Below are 6,047 nucleotides of genomic sequence, written 5' to 3'. Positions count from 1 at the left end.
TCTAGTTTTAATTTATGTTTTGTGGTTTAATTATTATCCAGTATGTCTAGACTTGTTTATTTTTTTATGCTACATATAATCCAATTACATTATAACAACTGTTTAATGTTCCATGTAAAACTGTTGCCGCTTCATGAGGATGGTACTCTTTATATTGCTTTGTATTTTCCTACTTTTTTATTTTTCACAAGACAAATTATTATTTGGCAAAAGGTCCCACTTGTGATATAGTAGGTTTATGTCTTTTTTTTCTAAACACACAAAAAGGAAGTACAATAAAGATGTGGGAGTTTTGAAATGTATGAACAGAAATGTCACACAGGCAATAAATTAATCAATAAATATTAGAACTTTTTATATTGTTTTGTCATGGGTTTGGTCTCTCAAATTTACAAGTTTTCTGTTAATTGTCTGTTACTTTATATGTGCATATATTTATATAATAAAATAGGAAGGTCCTTTCACTGAAATGAACAAAAGAACCCAAATCTTGTAGATTTAAACACATAAGAGTTTTAAACACAAAAAATATTTCTATAAATATATTACTTTTGTATCTACAGATGCATTACTATCATGGTCACACTGTAAAGAATTTTGTGTCATGAAGTACACTGTAAATCGGTATTGCTCTGAGGTGTTTTAGGCAGGTATATGGTGGATACAGGGTGGTAAAGCAAATCTGAATAGAGCAAAGAGGGTAGCATTCCTAGAGAAGGACATGACTGTTTGACCCCTTCCTCACTCTCCCTGTAGCTACAGCCCCTGGTGAAGGTAAAAGGAGGAATGAGCAAGGCCTCCCAGCCCTCCATGACCACTGCCTCCTGCCTGCTGGGCATGGCCATATGAAAGGAAGGAGCCATTGTAATCCACCCAGGATTACACCGCCCAACAATACTCAGCTGAAAGGGCGACAAAGACCCAGTATCAAACACAGGCTTGGGCTGATGAGAGGAACCTGCTATGATCTCCCACCACCAACACTGCCATCAGCACCTCTCATCTCCCCAAGAGAGCTCTTTTGCCATTCGTTGACTCCTTTCTTCTCTTTGCTTATCTGGAGACGCATGCTTTTTCATCTTGGCATTCCTTTTCATTTGCGTTTCACTTGGGGGAGGGGGCATGGCTCTCTCATCTGAGTAAATCACCCTCCTCCACAAAAATCGCACTGTAACACAGCAATGCTTCCCTCTAAAGCTGGGGTCAGTTTGAAGGCACCTGGGGCAGACTTTATGGATAATACTTGTCAATATGGGGTTTTTAATACTACTTGTAAATTGTTCAAATTCTCCTTTATCAGAGTGAAGGAGTAGATGCATACCTTGCTATTCAATGAATTCAGGGCTTTAGGCTCATTCTTGCTACTAGTTTGACCTTTTGAACCTTAGACTGCTGTTTGCTGCTAATTAACCACCTCTCCCACACTTTAAGATAAATCTACAGGCACCACTAAGATGTTTGAGGAGCTGTTTAAGGGGCTTGATGGTAAACATTCTGTAAAGGACAGAAAGTAAGACAGTTTGCTCAGGGGATTTGGGAGGTATCAGTAAATGTCAACACTCAAACCTCAAGCAAGGGTTACAATGGAAAAAAAACATATCTGCAGGAAGACTTTAGTATTTTATATATATATATATATATATATATATATATATATATATATATATATATATATATATATATATGGGGTTTGCTAATGTAAATAAATAAAATAAATAAAGTAATAAAGTAAATTAAATAAATAATAAATAAAGTAAATAAATAAAATAAAATATAAAATATTACAATTACATTGTTGTAAGAAAGTGATGGTCCAGGCCAATGGGACAGCCATCAAGAACTGGAGAATTTTGCATCTCTTTCACTGGCTTGTAGTACAGACTAGGGAAGGAGCCAAACAGTTAATAATAAAATAAACTATAACTTCTTATTAGCCTCTGTTTACCACAAACTGGCTTTATTCACTATTTATTCTTTTAAAAAATTCAGAGAGCAGTGGTTTCACAATGCCTATCTGCAAATATTTCGGTGAATTAACTAGTATATGAACTTTTATAATAGTATTAATCATAAATAAATTTTATTGCAATAAACAACTGTTTTATCTTGTATCATGGTTTTCACAAAGTGGCAACTGTCTTCAAATCGAATCCAACCTTCTCACTGGCAGTTGCCTGGCTTATGCTGTTTGGACTCTTGGAAACAATCCCAGAAACCTTGTAAATTCTGCTTATTTGTCTGTATTAGTTACCAACATAACAAGAGGATGAATTAATAACATTATACAAGGACATGGAGCCAAATGATCACAAGGGGGGTTGGCGGGTATGTACAGAGTGGAGGAGGAAGTCTTCCTTTAATGCCTATTTCCACGAAGGGTGGAGGCTATTTGCATGATGTCTCTGTCCTTACTTAGCAGACTGTCTGTCAAAAGCATGAAGACATACAGAATGTCCCTTTGACCCTCTCTTTTAAGCCAGTGAATAGAATATACAGTGGTCTTTTTATCCTTTTGATTTCAGTTACTCCTGTGGAGTGACATGCTTCACAAGGACTTGAACAAGAATCAGGAAGTCAAGCCAGGCATTTGATTTGTAAAAGTCCTTGTGACACCATTACCCACACTCTAAAAAACACTGGATTAAAAACAACCCAAATTGGGTTATTTGTAGCCCAATGGCTGGGTAAATATAGGACAGAACAAATTTTGGGCTAACCTAACCCAATAATTTTAATAATTATGTTAATTTTAACCCAGCAAATGGGTTGTTTTTCAACCCAATGGATGGTTTCATTTTTTATAAAAATGCTGTGTTAATTTTATTTCATAAATGGGTTAATATTTTAAGGGTTATTTTTACCTTTTGAGAATGTCAAATATACCACATTACAAACAAATATGTCAGCATGGTATCTCCTTTATTTATAGACAAGAAGGTGTTCAGAAATGTATTGCTAGAGCTGCTAAAGTGGTGTTAAATATAGACTTTGAAGTAAATTACTCAAATAAGTCATATATATAAGATGAAGACATCCAATTTTGATCAAAGGAGTTGTTTAAAACATCCAAAAAATTGAGTTACCGACTTATGATCCAGTGGGCATTACAAACAAGTAAACCAAATGCATTTAATATCATGTAAACTGGACTGTTCATGCATATATTTGCTTTTTCTAGTGTGCAGTAATGGTTTTGTGGATAAATATATTGATACAAACCTTCACTCTTAAAACAGATGTGTTACAAATAACCTCATCATGTGTTAATTTTACCACACCTGCATGTCTAGTTAAGGACTTCACATTTTGTCCTGTTAGTTACAGCGTGTTAGTACTTTTAACAGATGCTGTATTTTAGTACATTTCCACAAAAAGTTGTGTTTAAAAATAACAAAAAAATAACACGTGTTGTTTATACTTTTGTCCCTACAATTATACTAAAATGCAATTTGTTTATATGCTAAAATTCTACTAAAATGCTCACAAAGTAAACAATTGCATGAAATTCAGCTGACATTTATTAAAATCATTTAAACATTTGACAGATGTAAGAATTTAAGTTGATGCATCTTCTTACAAATCTCCCTGCCATCTAGGAAGACAAGAGTTCCCACTCCCTTCCATTTGAAAAGCTGTAAAAGAGCAAAAAGAGTGTTGGTTGGTTAGTGGTTAGCTACAAAATATGGACAAATGCCTTTGGGTTTCAACTGAAAAATTATGTTACAGAATACCAAATTGTGTAATTTTGGAAATGTGAACTACATTCTCCCAATAAACAAAATGGTGCTGTAGACACACCAGGAAAATCTAGCTAACTTGCGAATATTTATTTTCCAGCCTTTAGCACCTCACCGCCAATTTTTTTGCACAACCTAATTAAGTCAACCAACATTACAGAGATAGTGGAAAGCATTACAACCTACTGTAACCCACAACCTCTCTTTTTGTCACATTAACCTTGTGAAGAACCTTTGGCCTCGACATTACTGAGTTAGCTAAGCTCCATTAGCTACTGACTGTCTGCACCTGTTAACCAGCATTAACATTCACAGAATAAGCATGGCCCTAACCCATTCGCCTATTGCTAATTACTACAGCTTGCCTTGTCCAAAACACTTGGTAAGTGTAGCTAAGTTTAACCCACTCTCTGTATTACATCATGGTGAACAGCTTTAATGCTACGTTATCGTTAACTCTCAAAAAGTTAATGGGAATATCTAACATTACTGTGAGCTGTATGCTAAAATAATGTTATCAACTCAGGTGAGCATCTAGGTTAGCATCACTCATCGCTACTGTTATTGGTGACTGCATCCAACTAGCTGACCCTAACTCGGCGCCTCAGATAAGATGCAGACCCAGAGAATTATAGAATAACCTTAGTCCATATTACACAGCCAACATAAACACAAAACACACTACACTAGTAATGCAAACACTGAGGAAGCAGGACATGATATTCATTTTTGAAGCCGTTGAGATAGGTAAAGATAATTCTCACTTGCTGACTTACTGTTTTACAGTGAATACATTTTCGAGAGCTCCCTGCCTAAATATCACAAACTCGGCCAGGCATTTTCAGCAACATTAACGCTAAATAGTGATGAACACTAACTTACCTGTGGTCATTTGGTTTCCTCCATTGTCTCCATTGTCAATCAAAGGGTCAGAGCAATGACCATTCACTTTGAGGTGAGATTAGGTTTGAATGATGATGTCAGCAGCGCAGACCGCAATGTGATTGAACAATAATTTAACATGTGTTGGTCACTCATGTTAAATATTTGGATAATTTAACACAACATGTTTTGAAATAGTAATAACACAAAAGGTGTGTAAGATCCTTTCTGAGTGTGTTTCTCCAAATAAATCTAACAGTCTGTCCATGTGAAAACCACTACCTCCACGTGAGGCGAATTCAAACAGTCCGCGCTGAGCGGGGTGGTAGGGGTGCATTGATTCAACTGTCAGTGAAAATGACCCAGCCATTAACCCAGCAGTGGGGTTACACAAAACTACCCAAAAACTACCCAAGACTGAGAAAATAGCCAAATTAAATAAGCCAAAAGGCTCAACCCTGCATTTGGGTAGAACAAATAACTCAGCATTTTTTAGAGTGCAGTAAGAGAAGGAGAAGAGACCACACAATGGGTCTTCAACCTGCCTCAGCATTGTAGATTTACCTGACAGAATCTAACACCCAAACACACACTGATTATAAATTCTCTAGCTTGACTCTTGACCTCCCTGGCATCTCACAGAGCTAGAAAGTAGATTGTCTATGCTGGTGATGAGTGATGGTTCAGTAGCACAGAGGACACACAGGACTGTGTGGCCAAACATCAGAGGGAGCACAGAAAGGGTTGCATGCAATAATACAATCCTTAATGCTGTTCCATTCCTATCAATGACTCTTATCATGTATTACCTAAAAGTAACAACCACTCTGAGTATCCTTGTCCTCTGTCACTGACACTGAAATTATTGTTTCCCACTGTTCCTCAGTGAGGTTTTTTTCTATTTTAATCTGGCCTATATTGCTCTCTTTGCCTCCCCACTGTCCTTCCCATCTTCTCGGACCCTACAACACTGCAGTGTGAGATTTCCTTAGATGCTGACAGGCTAGTGAAAAACATCCCTCTCCAGCAAGCAGCTGAACATCTGTCTCCATAGTGCTGTGGCTCTGGCCCTGACGTCTGCAGATGGGGTCCCAGTGGGTGCTGAGAGCTATGCTATCCAAAAGGCCAGGGAAAACACGGTAGTAATCAAACTCTAAAATTAATATATAAACTTTATATCTATCTATCTATCTATCTATCTCTCTATCTATATACACACACACACACACACACACACACACACACACACACACACACACACATATATATATATATATATATATATATGTATATATATATATATATATATATATATATATATATATATATATACAATATATATATATATATATATATACAATATATATATATATATATATATATATATATATATATATATATATATATATATATATATACACACATACA

This window comes from Ictalurus furcatus, chromosome 13, assembly GCF_023375685.1.
Source record: "Ictalurus furcatus strain D&B chromosome 13, Billie_1.0, whole genome shotgun sequence".
NCBI classification, from domain to species: Eukaryota; Metazoa; Chordata; class Actinopteri; order Siluriformes; family Ictaluridae; genus Ictalurus; species Ictalurus furcatus.
This window is presented reverse-complemented; position numbering follows the sequence as displayed.